Source organism: Neltuma alba, unplaced genomic scaffold (assembly GCF_004799145.2).
Source record: "Neltuma alba isolate B1F8T4 unplaced genomic scaffold, ASM479914v2 tig00001408_pilon, whole genome shotgun sequence".
Lineage (NCBI taxonomy): Eukaryota > Viridiplantae > Streptophyta > Magnoliopsida > Fabales > Fabaceae > Neltuma > Neltuma alba.
In genome coordinates this window covers 1-16,934 of record NW_021632450.1, presented here as the reverse complement: position 1 = coordinate 16,934, position 16,934 = coordinate 1, and the positions used below count along the sequence as shown (strand labels likewise).

Sequence of the window (16,934 nt, the reverse complement as noted above, 5' to 3'; positions counted from 1 at the left end):
ATTAAATGTATGAGGGGATAAAAGAATATAATAATGCCTACGTTCATGAACTTTCTGACTCAGAATTTTACTTCCTTTCCTATCCTTTCACCAACGTTCATCCCTTTCTCTTCCTTTAGAATTTAGATTCATGTCACTGCTTTAAAAAACATTGAAATTAATTAAATTCTTACAGTCTCCTGCATTGTATATGAAAAAAGAGACAAATATGATATTCTATCCCGACCTCATTAGAAAAAACGTCTCACATATAGGTGGAAAAATATGTAATTGGAGAACTTGATATTGTAGTTATAATAAACTTGATCTAATTTTTTTTTAAACAAACAATCATTTGATGAGAAAAAAGACAAAAATAATCATTTCACAAGACATAAAAATATAGTTAGGATTAAAAAATATGTTTCAAATTTATTTTAAAGAATAAGGTAAAAAAAATATTACTGATTCAAACTTAATCACGCTAACTTAATGAAGCCTAAAGATTTTAAAAATACAAGGAACAATGAGTAATTGCCAAAGAGAAAAAAACTCTTTTTTTTTTTTGTAAAGAAAGGAGTAATTTGAAGGAATGCCAAGTGAAAAAGAATGGTCTACATGAAAATAGAAAATTAAATTATTCCTTTTTTCTAATAGTAGATAAATTACACTTAAAGAAAATCTATACTTTCCAAAAGTTGTTATTTCGCGTAAGTTCCTAATAAACCCAAAACTAATTTTTCTTTTTTTTTCCCCTTGACTTTAAGAATATAATTTTCTACACCATGTGCATATATATAATCAAATTATTAAAAAATGTTTTCTGGTGTATATCTTTTCTTATAGTTTGCTGCTTTCTGTTTTTGCCATATTTAAAAATTAATACATCGAATCCTCTTTTCCGATGTCCAAGTTCAATGTTTATGTGTAAAATTAATTTGCGTATGCTGAATGTCAAATTCATGTATCTGTATTGTTAAATTTCATCTGGGCAATATAATGCTTATGCATAAATTCAGGACAATAAATCTCATTTATTTGAATGATTTAAAAGAAAATTAAAATATATAATGATATTGAGGTAATTAATATAAAAGAAAGTTCAGAGAGCTGCGTATTAAATGATTTAAATAACCTTATGACTATCATTAATGATATCTTATTTTTCTTCCACATTCATGAATCCAAATAGTTATTAATTACAAGGGCATTCTTAAATCATATGTACCAAATACATGAAGGATTCTTTAATTTTGGGAAATGTACGTCATAATATTAGTATAAATATAGATACAATGTAAACCATGTTTTGTATTAAATGAATGAGAAATATTGTCCCCAATTTTTCATGCCTTCCTAAAATTTTCACTTGCCCTTGTCAAGTGGTATATATTTTCACTAGATTTATAACATAATCACCAGTTCTTTAATTAAAGAAGCGAGACGTATTATATAGATAAGTACAATAGTACCTCTGATTCTAAATATAATACTACTTCAGATATTTAATATAAAAACTAATTTGACTTTTAATTTGATCCTAAATATGAAAATCCAATCCACTTTGTCTCTCATAATTATTCATTTTTTTCTAAAGTAATCACTAGTAATTCAACACAAACTAAGCCTAGGAAGTCAAGGAGTAGCTTAGGCCTCCGAGCCTTCCTTGACAAACCTTCATAAGGACTTTTCTTGGAAAAATGTTAAAGCAACGGAATGAGACAAACGTCTCAGTAACCAACAGTCCAACACATTATACATGCTAATAGGTAGTCATGAGGTGTCAAGTGGAACATTTAAAATATCAAGGCGTAAAAAAATATTTCATATAATCCATGTCACATAGAATCCCAATTTCATATAATTGAGGTTTATTGACCCAAAATATTTAATTCTAGAGTTATTGAAGATTATTGCGGTAGAAAATTTTGACCGGAAAAAAAAACAAAGAGATGGAAAATAAATTATATATCAGCAGAATTTCATTCTCTGAACTAATGTTTTCACTAAACAAAAAAAAAATATTTATAAACAAAATGGTCTCAAAAAATCAATAAAAAATTTAAAATGTATAGTTAGACAAACATTGTGATTTCTCTTGATTTCTTGTCATTTCTTTTTATTTGTTCAATGATTCTTCTCCGCGAATTTTCTTTATTTCTTCAATACTTTTCTACACGATGTAGCATGATTTAAATTAAATATCAGAAAAAATAAGTTCAATCTTTTAAAAGATTTTAAACTATTTAGTATATACATCTAATTATTTCAAAAAAATGGAGAAGATATTTTTTCAATAAATCAAATACCTCCTTAGTTTCCTATTGTTATTTAATTATTAAAATTATTTTAGCATCTTAACACTAGGAAGTGATATCAGCTCACATGTCATTGAGACTTTTTTATAATTATTTTGCTTGGAACTCTCCCAATTTACATTATTTTCATGTAATACCGTATCTAATTATATATAAACATTTTAAATTTGTCAATTACCTAAATTATTAATTTTTGAGATTGGACTTCCCAAATGACAAACCCAAAGTAAGAATGCATCGTTATGGTTCCTTATAATTTGGGCTTAAGCCCACGTCTTATGACTCACCGAAAAAGACCCAGTTTTGTCCTTTTGGAATTCGCACTGCTCCCAAAACGTGACGAATAAGTTTCAAATCTTCACTTTACTTACATTTAGTGTTAAATGACATCTCAAATATAATTACCTCTCCAATAAAAAGATACATGCGTCTGGAAAACTTTTTTTTTGTTTTTACCCTATTGTGCAATCAAATGTACTCATTACTCAAATACAATTAATTGCCTGCAAGAAGATGTCCAAGTGTGGATTCCACAGGTCTACAAAAAAGAAATAGTTAAGAGGTGTGATTTGTTAAAATTTTCATATTTTATATTACTCGTTCCCGCACAAATATGAGAACTAGTTGAGGGGTTTTGTGTTGGTTGTAAAAAAGATTTTCATTAATGAAAGTAGTTTTTATTAAAGAAAATATTTTAAGAAAACCTACATATATTTATTACAAATAATTAATTTAATTAATTTTTTAAAATATTTATAAATTAGTTATTTAATTCTCATATTTAGAATCAAAAGGAATATGTATACTATGCCTTATGCATAAAAAATGTTGGTCATAACTATTTGTTCATTAAGAGTATGTTTGAAATATACGTAATTGTTTAATAATCATTATTTGAGCTCCCAAATCCCAATCTTACACTATTTAGTCAAGTATTTCCCCAAAAAGAACATAGCCTATGTTTTAATTCAAATGTGATTAGCGACAAGTCCTAAGTAATAAATTCAGCCTGTGATCCTGTGTATTATATGCAGAAGCTGCTGAGAAATAATTAAGCTGAATAGTTCATCATATTATACAAAAATATATTGATTGCAAATGACAAGAATATTTACACTTGCATTATTAAAAGGTATAAAAGAATAATGAAGATTATAATATGAACAAATGAAATTAAAAATTATTCTCAGGGGCCCAAAATCCATGAAAACCAAGAGGGAAATTCAAATGCTTTGGGATTTCTAGTCTGGCCACAACCGCATTGCCTGCTCCAATCTTCTTTGGATTTAGGATTACCAGATAACATCTCTGCATTGCAACTGCGTACTGCACAATATATAAACCCAAACCAAATGCAAAAACTCAGAATTGAAAAAATATCCCACAAAAAACAATACGACAAAAATGTTTCTAAGAGCAAAACGATTTTGTAGTAAAAATAATATAATATGAATACATGTTAGGTAAATTTGGCCTGAAAAGAATAAATGATATTTAATTTAATATATAGACTAAAGTATACGTTTGGTCCTCCAAGTTTATATCAAGTTTCAGTTTAATTTCTTGAATTTATATGGTGTATTTTTAGTCTGTTAATCTTAACACTGTTACTCTCATTTAATGAAAACCACCAAATTAGCAAATTTATATGGTGACTATACAATTAAATGCTGACAAAATATACTTAAATTTTAAAACACAAGAATGATTATATTGTACTATAATTAAAATTTATGGCATACTTTTTCAGTATTTAATTATAGAGTCATTATGTAAATTTGCTGAGTCATTATTTTTGCAATAGAAAGAGTAATGAACTAAAATACATTTTATAAATTCGAAGAAATAAACTGAAATTTAATATAAATTTAAAGAATTAAATATATACTTTAACCTTGTATATAATATATAATTTGTAGTGATGCATGGCCTTTCGTCTTGTTCATCACTACGAAGAAAATTTTCTGAAGGGAAAATCTCACCCAAAAAAAATAAAAATAAAAATTACTAAATCTCAAATCATGATTGTTTTTTATACTTTAATAAGTTTTGATCTACGTTTCACTTGCAACTAACAACACACTTTCGTAACAATTTCTCATTTGAAATTTAGAAATCTTCAGGTTCTTTAGGTGGGATTTTCCCTTTTTTTAAAAAAAAAAGGTGCGCTTTTAAAAATAAAAGGACTAATATTATCTTTTCAAAAACAAAAAACAAAAAGTAGAAGTAGTTATATGAAAGAAATTAATTTATGAACTAACATATAAGAAATGCTTACCTCTACCACAAGCAGGTATCCATCGTCTTCTTCTTCAGCACAAGTAGTTTTGGGGACAAAGATGGGTTCACCAACAAATCTGCGACTTCCAACAGACCAAGTTTGGACGCAACCACTTGATAAATCCAACTTCACCACCGCATCAAATGGGAAATGTGGCAGTGCTTTCCTACTTCCTAATGTGGTTGCTGCATAAACATATCTGTTCTTTTTCCCGGAAAATGCTGGATTTATTACCGGAAAATCTGACGACTTTTCCCACTCTTTCACCCGCTTCACGCTGCATTCCTCGCATTTCTCATCCCCATCTAGCTTTATTGATACCTGTATTTGACCATTTCCATAATCACATTGACATTAAAAACAGGAGGAAAAAAAAGTGATTTCATATTCATGTATATTTGGCTTAAATGTAAGAGTTAAATAACTAATTTACAGAGAGATAAGATACTTAAATACCCCGAAATTTTTTTTGGCACTTATATGTCCTGTAAGTTTTATTTTGTATCATTTCTACCATAAACCATTATTCGCTCTTAAACTTAACTGTTAAATACATCAGTCAAACTGTATAATTTAATAGTCAAATTTAGCTACTGTTAACAGTTAGGGTATTTTTACTAGGGAAATAAACTTACAATATATAAAAGAGCAAAAAAAAAAAAAACTTGCAAGTGCTGGGATGCTTCTTCATGGATACTTTCAAGATATTTAAACACCTTATTTTATTTACAAATATTAAAAAATTAATTAAGTTAGTTATTTATAAAAAAAATTATATATGTTGATTTTTCTTAAAACACTCTTTTTAATTATTTGCATTCAGAACTATTACAGTGATCAACCCCTCGTTATATATAAATCTATATATATGTAATTAATAGAAACGATTTGAAAACACATAAATAAAATAGTTTGAAATTTTATATTTAAAATTAAAGTAAAAAATCGAATGGAGTATGAGATAAAAGTGGAGGAGAAATCCAAATTCCTCGCATATATGCTACAATACTGGGCTTACGATACTCTAGTGGGCCCAAATATGAAAAGGGGGCTGGCCCATAAACGGGAAGTACCTGAACGAGATGAGGTAACTCGTTTTCGCCATCTTTCACATTCATAATCGAAGGGTCAAGCTTCTGTCGTTGCCAATTGTATCCTGATACAAATAACAAAAACAGCTTTTTATTGTTAAAATAAAATTTTATTTTTTTAAAAAATATATCTTCAGTTTCGCTAAACGACACAGAGTCTGTCGTTTGAGGAGCAGGCATAACAACGACATTACCGAAAAGGTTTCGGAAATTGAACCATCGGTAAGAGCAGGCGGCGGCTTGGATCTGAATGTCGAAAGTGCCCTCAGAATCACCGGAAATGACCTGAAAGGCGTTGGCCACGTGGAGGAGCCAGAGTTGAGAAGGGGCATGAATGGGAAGGGTCCAGTCTCTAGTGGAAGAAGAATTGGGGAAGCGAGGCAGCAAATAAATAGGCGATGTGGGGTGACTTGGGTTCACTGTCAGTGCTGATATCATTGGCGATACTCCACACACTGCTCCCATTGAGCCTGCCCAAATCCATCCATTTTCCAATTACTTCACCATATAAATAAATAGAGTAATACTAGAGTAGTTCCTCCTCTTTTGTTTTTAAAATTTTCTTATGAATCTTGTAGGTCTTTATTATTTGAGACGTTATAATTTTCTTTAATTTTAATATCATTTTGTCCCTTTTGCCCAAAAAAAAAGAGTAAATTAACATTCAATATCCTAATATTAGTTGTTGGTAGTATCTAATATCTTAATCTTATTTATGGTAAATCCATCAATTCCAAATTTTATTTCTCAATTACATCTAACATTCTAATCTTATTTATGGTTTAAGATGCTAGATATACCATAAGCCTCTTAATATTTTTCTTCAAGCTGACAAATTCCCTTTACCAAAGCCCAGTTCACTTACAGTTTATCTTAGAGATGCAAAAATCTTTTCCAAGTTTGACCTCAAAGCAGGATTTTGGCAATTGGGTATCCACCCAGAAGATCGACCCAAAACTGCTTTCTATATTCCCAAGGTTATACCCATCTCCATATTGGTGCTGTACGTCTTATTCTTACACTCCATGGGAGAAAAAAATCCCATCTACTGCTAAAGTTGCTCTAGTCGATATTACCTATACTACCTACAGTAATGCTTTGATTGATGCTGTCCTGACTACACTTAGCAACGGTAGTGTTATCCTTACGATAAATAAAATTAAAGTACTAAACACACCTGAAAAATAGCATCGACACACTAAATGCAGCCTAAATAATAAAATTAGGATGTGAGATAAAAATAATAATAATATAATATTGAATGACATAATTAAAAAAATAATATAACATTATTAAAATAATAATAATATAATGATATAATATTTTAATTATAATTAAAAAATAATATAATGTTGGATGATATATTACCAAAATTTTAATTTAATATTATTAAGTTATTTCTACTAAATGTAGATTTTGAAAACTTTTTTTTTTGGTTACGCATGGGTATCTTATTATTAGAGGCGATCACATTCAAGATACTGTGATGTAATAAAAAAATATAGATACCTCTTATTGAAAATTTAAACCTTAGTTTATCATAATTATCGCTTTTTGTTTGTTGCTGATAAAATTGAAATAAGAAATGATGTGGGAATTACGGACCTAGCACATCGAGTTTGATGCGATTGGCAAATATAATATAGTGGGAGTCGGTGAAGGCCCAATCGTGGATCATCAACTGGTCTGGAATCTTGAACTCTTGTTTCTGTACTAACTTGAACTCCGAATCGTATTCTACAGCAACATTCCAAATCACCATAATTTATTAATTAATTCTAATTAATTAAAAAAACTAATTTAATAAATAAATAGTAACATGGAAATTATATATGGTAATTCCTACATACTTACCGCTAAATGTGAAATTGCTTCGTGGGAGAAGCATATCCTCTGCGTTGCATGACACCGTAAGCAGCCTGTTCCTGCTCTGATCCACCTTATAATGCGACAAAAGCCTCCTCGGGGGCATCTTAAACCTCCTGTGATATAGAATATGCGCTCATTAATTAATACTACTATGATTAATTACTAAGTTAAATTTTTATTAAATTATGACACGCCCCAGAAAAAAATGAATAAAATTAAATCATATACATGGTTTCTTGTAGTACAATAATTTGCTTTGATGTTAACTATTAACGTTAATACCAATATCTGCTTGGATTTTATGATGTTTTGAAGCGGCAGCATAATAATGCTTTATTCTGCAAGCTAGATTTAGATTGTTTAATTTAATACCAACAATTCAGAGCTTTTTCTTTTTTATTTTTTATTGATAATTTTTTTAAAAATTCATAAATCATTTAAATAAAACTGATAAGTAGTTCAACTGTAATTGAATCGAGGTTTATATTAAAATAATATAATTTAATTAAAATATATAAAAATATTTATTTATAACCTTAAACTGATAATATCAAAATAAATAGGTCATTAACCAATAAGTAAATAGAACATTTAGGTATAAATCACACATAATTCAACAAATAGAAATACCAAAATACAAGTATGATTGACAAAAAATTTTTCCTTAAACTCAAAACGATGTCATTTTAAGATCCGAAAAATTCAACCTAATTAACCCATCCAAAACTATTGATTAGAAGGACCTTGAAATTGATTTATAGGTTCACTAAGTATGACTGGCTGCCCTAAATTGGTTTTAATAAACTAACTTTTATATTTAAGAGTGAAAATAGTATTATATGATTATGACTAATCTAGATTTTTTATATATAAATACTTATGAACCACTCTATCTATTAAGAAAAAAAATACAGATTAAAGATTTTCCATATTCAAAAAAACATCATCTTCTCTCACTTTCAAAGCAAGAAATTATTTCATCTCTAGACACAATTTACATCATCTTTCATTAGAAAGCACTGGAGGCACCCCACATCATATTCTAATGCACAAACAAGGAAAAGTGTAAATTGCCAAATAATGCCAAAATTGTCAACAGGTTTTTTTGTTGTCCAAAGAAACAAAAACTAGGGGACAATAATAATGGTTTGTGACACCATGCTTTGATCATCCAATATAAAAAGTTGGTTATTAAATAACCCATCATGTGTGTGTGTGTATTTCTGAATATTAAAATATGCACCATATTATTGCATACTTTATGTATATAATATTTGTTTTGTCTAATGATTACAAGGAAACCACGTATCTGTCTGTGTACTACATGTCCAAAATCCAACTAGCAACTCGCACTCACATCAAACTATGCTCCTTTTGCTAAATTTTTATTATTTTCTCATCGTTTAACATCATTATCACAATTTGGCCACCCATCTCTCTATTATACATTGTATTTATAATAATCAAAGTGACAGGAATATTAAATTGCATATATATACTCTTTCAAAATCAACAATTATAAAAAGAGACCTTATTTTGAAAAATTAAAAAAGTCAATTTTTGCGCACTATGCATAAAAAATTGTTAATGTTTGATGCAATTCAAAGTCTTCCATATGCACAGAGAGTAGCTTGCTTGTTTCTACTTCCATAATTTAATCTAGTCTTTTTTAGAAAAACATACTTAGGAAATATATATTCTGTGTCCAAGTAATTAACTATAACATTACAACCGGCAATTGGAAAAAAACTAATAAAAATTATATAACTAATTACTGTTGATAGATAGTAATGTCAAAAAACTTACATTCCTTTGGAAAAAAGCAATTGGATACAATTTGAAATCATAACTATAATCCTAAACTATATTATGTGAGTAGCAATATATCGATATATAATATCAAATGATTTGATATGATTCAAATCTATAGATAGGAAGTGACACTCTTCTTACATTTTATAAACTTTGTGTGAGCATAGAGCCCACAATTAATCTAGTTTATTACTAAACGAATGATTAAAGAAGATAATATCTTCGTAAAATAATGAAATAAAATCAATTTATCTTGATTTTGTTATTTTTAATCTTTTTACAGGATGAAGTACAAATTTTTAGCTATACTTTATTGCTTTAGAAATTTTTTATTTTATTTTTATATAGTATAGAAGATACAGATCAAGAATGGGAAAAGGCAGCGTATATCCTCTTGACTTTTGTAACTTTTCCATGATCTTTTGCGCATTTAATAATTTTGACTTGCTTATGCTTCATTGACACAGACCTCACTTGAAAAAAAAAATATTTGACACAAACACTAAGACTCACTCCCACTTAATCATCATTATCATTAACATTAATATATATCGTCACTTTAATCACTTACAGCTTCTTCTTCTTTTCTTTTTTTTTTAAATTTTGCGCAACATATGGAAGCTACATCCAACTATTATAAAATAATAAAATATGCAACCATACTATTTGTATATTATATATTACCTCTGGTCTTTAATATAAGACCTCATTTGACTTTTATTTTAGTCCTAAATATAAGACTCTAATCCATTTTGTCTTTCATATTTATCTATTTTTTTTAAGATAATCCTTCTAATAATGATAGTTTTAGCTAATATACTTGATTAATAAGGATATTTTAGGAAAGACAACACCTATTTATTACAAATAAACTTACTTATTTTAATTACTTTATTATTATTAATTATATTTTCTAGTATTATATAGTGAGCTATTAGTACTGCTGTGCTAGTACTTTTATATTCTTTTATTATATATTTTCTTTCTGTTCACATATTTCATTAGTTTCCATGTAACTTTTTTAATTTTTTAGTCATTTCAACAACATTTAAACGATAGAAAAGTAGTATGCTTTTCAAACGCTTTTAATTATTATCTATCTTATACGTTACATAGAAAAATATTAGTTATTAGTATAAGCAATTGCCGTGCAAAGAGCTTAACATAAATTCTACTATTTATAATTTATGAATAATATAATTATATGTAAAATAGGTTTTACGTTTGAAAATCACGTTTTTGTCCAAAACATGTGAGAGTAATTGGAAGATGACGTACCATACAAAATAGGCTTCAAGAGGCCGGCGGCGAGTTCCCATGCATCGCCATCGAGGTTGTTCTTAGCCGGCTTCGAATCATAGCCGTCCATCATGTTGAACCGTCCGACAGTATCCAACGTACCCAGATTCGATCTCATAAGGATCCCCGCCTTCCCAGAAACACAGTAGTTTGTCTCCCCACCTGAGAACGCTAGTATTAGCCACATTCTTCATCACCTTAGTATTCCCAACCTTCCTCCCACCTTTCAACACGGAAAATGGCCCCTATGAGTAAACCGCCACGTGTCAGTCTTGGGATCATGCTCCTCCACCTGAGCCTCCGTTTTCACGTACTTGGCCATATATTTCACTTTCTTACTCGCATTATCGATGCTGAACGCTCTCAAGTATCCATGACCGTCTAACGGATGCACCGTCGAGCCGTGGTCGTCGGAGAAAAGCCCCGTCCGGTCAAATAATACGTTCCCGACGGGAAGTCGGCCGGTATCGCCCCGTCTACTGCGCGTAGAGTTACCGGTTGCGTCGTCTCTTGGCGTTGGGAAACAAATAAGAATTGGTAATCCCAAAAGGCTGCTATAGAATCATCAAGCTCTATGGTTGGAGGCACCGGCACTGGCACCGGCACCGCCGCATCGGGATTGAAACTCGAGTATCTGGCGTGGTTATTGATATTGCTCTGGGCACGGTGGTGGCCGGAGATAATGGAGGTTGGTTCGCCGGAGGTGATTTTGTGGAGGGAATTAGAGAAGGAGGAGGAGGAGGAGGGAATGTGACTGGTTTGGCTTGCATTTTTGGAAGAGAGTGAAGAGCTTCGTGTGTCTGTGTTCAGTTGGCCACATGAGGGTGGCAACATGTCCGCCTATAAATACACGAAGACAGGATAGTTGCGATATGGAAATGCACTCCGTATATGCATTAATTACAGATTTGCCATTGAGGTGTTTGGACTTTTAGATTGATCATCTGAAGAACTAGTGTCAGATTGGATACTAAAGAATTCTCAAAAGCTGACTTTAAATATGGAAAAACTTATTTTATATATATATATATATAAGAGAATTTTTTTGGGGTTCTCTTTGTCTCTCTTTTTGGGTATGACTATCTAAATGAGTTAATTTCGAAAATTGTTAGCTCTAATTAGAAGTAATTCTTTTAAAGACATTTTTAACATTTACATAGACTCCAATTTGAGATCTTGTGTTTAAATGGCCCAAATCCATTTTTCTAGAACCATCGCTTGTTGGTCTCTTGGTCCTATTTATTAGAAACAATAACCCCGGAAACAATAACTTCTTATCAAGAGTATTTATTAAATTTTGTTAATACCATCATTAAAAATGAGTATTTATAAATGAAATAGGAAAAATAGCAAATAAAGACCCCCAATAAATTAAATTACAATTTGGGACTCTTAATTGGAAAATGACAAATAAAGACCCGATCTCATATTGTAAATATGAAATTTTAATGAAATTCTAAAATGCCCCTCGGCCAAGTGACAAGTTGACAATAGAAAATGAAAAGTTCATTTTAGCGAATAACAATTTAGTAGACCAAATCACAATTTAGGCTGAGGGTATGCCAAATGACAAGTTGATTATGAGAAATGTCAAGTTAACTTTAACGAATGACAACTTCAGTAAATCAAATCACAACTTAGCTGAGGAGCATTTTAAACATTTCACTAAAATTTCATATTTACAATATGAGATTGGGTCTTTATTTGCTACTTTCCAAATTGAGGGTCTCAAATCGCAATTTCACATGTTGGGGGGTTTTTATTTGTCATTTTCCCATGAGAATATGAGATAAATTATTAAAATTCACCAACTAATTATTAAATGAGAACATTTTTAGAAATAAAATTGTATTTTAAACATATTTATTAATCTAACTAACTCCACTTTTTATTTTCTCTTATGAAAAAAATCAATGAGAGTATATGACAATTTCCTTCTAATTGAGACTAAACTTAAAATTTGTCGGCAAAGGTGACAAAGGGGGGCCCGTGGATGACCCGCAAATTTCTTTTAGCTCTTAAAATTTATGTAAACTTTAATAAAGTATTATAAATCTTTTTAATTTTTAATTTCAGCCTCTCTTTGTTAAATTTTACTTCTGGTTTTAGGTACTACATGTAGTTTTTTAAAAGAAATGTTAAAGTGGGGTACGGCAGCATTTAAAAAATGTGGTGGACATGAAAATATGTAGTTGCAACTTAAGTGGCAGACACAAAGTGCTTCCATTTCCATTCCTTGTGCTTTTTGTACTTCTATACTTTTGGTAAAACCATAAATTACTTAATTCGAACCAAGTTTTGGTGGCCAAATATGAAATTTTTTAATCTATTTTTCTTTTCATAATTTCTAGCACACTTATAGATTGAGGAGAAAAAGTCATCATATATATGGCGGCCACAATGAGAGGTTGGTAATTATAATGAGTGAGAACAAAAATATGCAAGTTGCATTATAATGGCTAAATCATTAATTATAATATATATTATATCTCCACTCTTTTTTTAAGCTTGAGCTAGTACATTAAATGTTTTTTTAATTTTTATGTGGAGGCCATTGTCATAATTTATAGTGTGATTATTTCAATTCATCCTACAAACAATCTTCCATTCATTTAGATACTAAATGGTTAATATCTATGCAAATCCTGTACATTTATTATTAATGTATGTGCTATATATTTATCATTATTAAACTATTTGTCATCAAAGGGCAGGTTCAAGTTTTGTGATTGAGTCCGTCGTATGAAGAAATTTGTGTACTAAGATGTGAAATGTGAGTAGAATGTCCCTCAATAGGTATATCTCTCTTGTCAAAAGGGCATCACATTGTAGTCTAGTGGAATGAGAGAGCTGACCAGCCTATTGGAAGAGCCAGCATGATATTTAAGTGGTACTTGGTTAGTTAATTTTCCCAATTTCTTTGTAAATTGGCAAAAGCTCTAGGAAGAGAATAAGGGAATCATTTAGAAAGATGTTATAAAAGATAATCAATATTATAATTTTGAAAATGATGATATAAAAAAACAAGTAAGAACTGTGTGTGAGAGTCTAGGGTTCTCCTAGGGTTGGTAGAATCTGTCTTCTTTGGGTTCACCATGGTGAATTGATTTGTGACGATAGCAAGGGGCTACAACAGTTCAAAATATCATTACTTATACCCCTCAGAGTACGTATTTATAAGTGTTATGGTTTAAGCGGATCACGACACAAACCTGTGGATTTAAAATTTCAACATAATTACTCAGGTTACTATTCACTATTCAAATTTTATATTACAAACCCAACTTCGAAAAATCATAACTAAATCTATAAACATCGTATTGAAGTGTTCTAAAATTCTACAGAAATCTCTTTTAATTCTCTTTAAGTAAAAAAATATTCAATTGGACTTATCCTTAGCCAATTCGTATAGTTTAATCAATAAAAATTACTATTCATTTGGTAAAATCTGAAACTTTCAGATTTCGTGCCTCAAATTTAGAAATTCGTATCTCCTTGTGTACACATCCAATTGAGATGATCTACCTATCATTTTAAAGCTTGGGATGTGTACAACATGTCTGCCAAATTTCATGGCTTAAATCATTCATGTGGTAGGTCAAACTAGAGCTGAAAATTGACTGCTCTAGGACCTACATTTTATTCATTAGACAATTCTTGCTTTAATTTTTTCTATTGTTTTGGCGTGCATAATTTGGCCCTATCCTTTCCCATTCATTCTTATTCATTTCCATTCATGCCATAAACATTCTAAACAAATACATTGCATCATTGGCATTCATATACATAATTTACACAATAGGAGAATTATACATTAACCAATAGTTTCAATCATTAACATGAATAATTCTCCATTTTTTTCTCCTTCCCTCTCATGCTCTCCTTCATGTAATCATTGTCCATCATACTTGACCTAAATGATTGGTTAGGGAGGGGTGAGATTCGGGAGAATCTCAGTAGCAAACAATAACTACTGAAACATACATGGCAAGCTTGACATTTATAACATGCTTTCAACTTAACATCTTTATAACATAATGACATGTTTGGAAATCATCATGCATTTATCATAAAACACATAGGCCTATGACATATTTCAAACACATTTACAATCAATCACACACATGAGTTCACAAAATCATATAACATAGAAACATGTCATACATACAAGCAAATACCAATCACATAAGAGTAAGGTCAAGTTTGCTACCTTGTGTTTTTAAACTTTCTCTTTACTTCCTCTTGCTCCTTTTGCTACCAACCATTAAGGTTGCTTGCTCTTCATCTTCCTCAATGTCTCATGACCCTAAATGCATCAACACATTATTTCTATTCATTCATTAGAGCCATAGTAACAACATATCAACACTTTGTTTTCTTTGAGCTATATTAGCTTCTAACTTTTGAGCTTGATTTTCAGATTTTCTAAAATTATACATACTATTCCCACACTTTTTTTCTTTAGAATATAATCTAATCAATCTAATCAAAATCAAACAAAATCCTCTCCCCATGAACTAGCCTTGACCGAAATATAACTCAAGTTACATAGTCATGAAATTCAACTAATTTCAACATAAAGCCACTTGATTCTTGTTCCTTTCAAGCCTTTAAACATTATTCTAACATCAATTTCATCTCCCCCTATTCTTAAGAATTTCGTGCAGCATGTCCCCTTAGAGTTTTAAGCTCCCAAAAATCATTAAAATCCATAACCAAGCTCAACAACAACAAGAGTAGTGAAAACTACATCAAAACCATGAACATACCTTGTTTTAGAGCTTGATCTTGCATGGGACCACTTGGCCTTTCTTTCTCCCTCTTCTTTCTCTCTCTAGAAACTATTTTGCCAGAGCTTCCCTAAGGTTTCCTCTAGGTTGGACGAAAATAAGGGAGGGGAGGGGGCATTTATAGAAAACAAGACTAAATCTGATCTGTTGATCTTAAAATATGTGGCTTGATCTGGACCGTCCATTTTCTCTTTTAATCTTATGGTGACAAGTGTCCTATGACATCATGCTTACCTCATCATGATGATATTATGCTTACATCATGAAGCCACATGTTCCCAATCCATCTGTACACGTGTCTTGCATCCAACCGTACATGTTTCATCCATCTTTTCCCCATCTGACCATACACTTGTCTCTCCATGTCCCTTCATTATTGTGGTATAAAAATAGGAAGGAAATTAATATAAAATTCGTGCAAAATATAACCCTTAGGTATTCCTCCACTTATCTTGCCATTCTACACTGTATAGGGTACTTTTTCAGGTCCTGACTTATCCGGGACCACTGGGACATATCCTGGCACTATTTTCTCACCTCAAATAAATCCACATGGCATTATATAACATGCCTAAAGAGAGAGTGATGCTCTTCCCTTGTTCTTCTATTAAAATAATTAAAATAATTAATAATATTTATTTCGAAGTGATTTTGACCGAATTCTTTCTACTACGATCCACAATTCCAAGAATCTATCTTCGGGTACCAATACCATTTATTCATCTCGAGAAATTCTTCTAATTTTTTTCAAGTCCAAAGTCAACCTCTAGACCTTTAACTTTGACTTTCTCCTGATAGTGTATAAATAGGCTTTAAGTTCCATTAAAGCCAATCTTTTCGCTTTCTGGGAATGGAATTATTTTTAAAACTTGTGATAATTCCTCAAGTTTTCCTCCCATTTTGTCCAATTATCTGAGGCCTCCTTATACTTTAAATAATTCATTTTTGAAAATATTCCGAATCAGTCAAAACCCTGGGAATTCTGCAAATTCCTTCTAAGGGCATTTTCATCATTTTTAGCCTCATACAGGCCTCTGAACCTTATTCCTATTTTTTTTGAAATTTTTCTGAGGTATTCAGGCATTAACCTACTATTTTCCCATTTTCTAGGATTTTTCTCAGATTTTCAGGTATAATTTTCATTTTTGCCCTTACCAGCCCAAAACTTTGCAAAATTATGATTTTGCTCCTGGTTTGGCTTAATCTTAAAATTCACCTCATTGAGGCCTCCACATAACCTTTGGCATATATTTTATTTCTATTTCTCATTCTTGGACCCTAAGACTTTTTTCCGAGTCTCTAACTTTCTCTTTTCTCAGTCCTAGAAAACCTTTTCTTTGCGATTTAATCCCTGGGAATTTCTTTGTCCTTCTAGAAAGTCTCTGGACCTCTATCAAAAAAGGTCTAGTAGCCTGCCCAATTCAGGCTAATTTTGGTATTCTCTAGGCCTAAAATTCGGGATGTTGACACAATTCTCCATGTGTGGCTTCATTTG

The 16,934-nt window shown here is 30.7% G+C and overlaps 1 pseudogene; it reads right to left on the bottom strand.

Moving 5' to 3' along the window:
- Positions 1–3,463: 3,463 nt before the first annotated feature.
- On the bottom strand, positions 3,464–11,419 carry LOC114756717 (carotenoid cleavage dioxygenase 7, chloroplastic-like; annotated as a pseudogene).
- Between the last annotated feature and the right edge of the window lie 5,515 nt (positions 11,420–16,934).